Here is a 374-nt window from a genome sequence, read left to right on the forward strand (position 1 = left end):
ACTTAGCCTCACAAGGGCACCGTGGCTTGTCCCGCCTACGTGCTCTATTACGTAGGTCCGTAGGGTTCGGTTATTTTGTACGAACCTCTACCCAAAGTTGGACGCGGGTACTCTACAACGGAACGTTTAAAACTAAATAAAATTGATAAAAGGACTAAAATCGCCCGGGGAAATTCCCGGCGTAACCGTACAGTCCGAGGTCGTACTAGCGACCTGCCAAAACTAAGCATCGATCACCATAATTAACTCCAGAGAGGTTTTCCACTGTTTTTAATCACTAATATTATACACACGTACCATCACCAGTTTTATCCATAGACTTCCTTCAAAAAATAGAAAAATCAAAGAAGTCCCCCTTTTTCACCTCTGGGCTC

The sequence above is a fragment of the Cystoisospora suis genome, assembly GCF_002600585.1.
Source record: "Cystoisospora suis strain Wien I chromosome Unknown contig_2245, whole genome shotgun sequence".
Taxonomy (NCBI): domain Eukaryota; phylum Apicomplexa; class Conoidasida; order Eucoccidiorida; family Sarcocystidae; genus Cystoisospora; species Cystoisospora suis.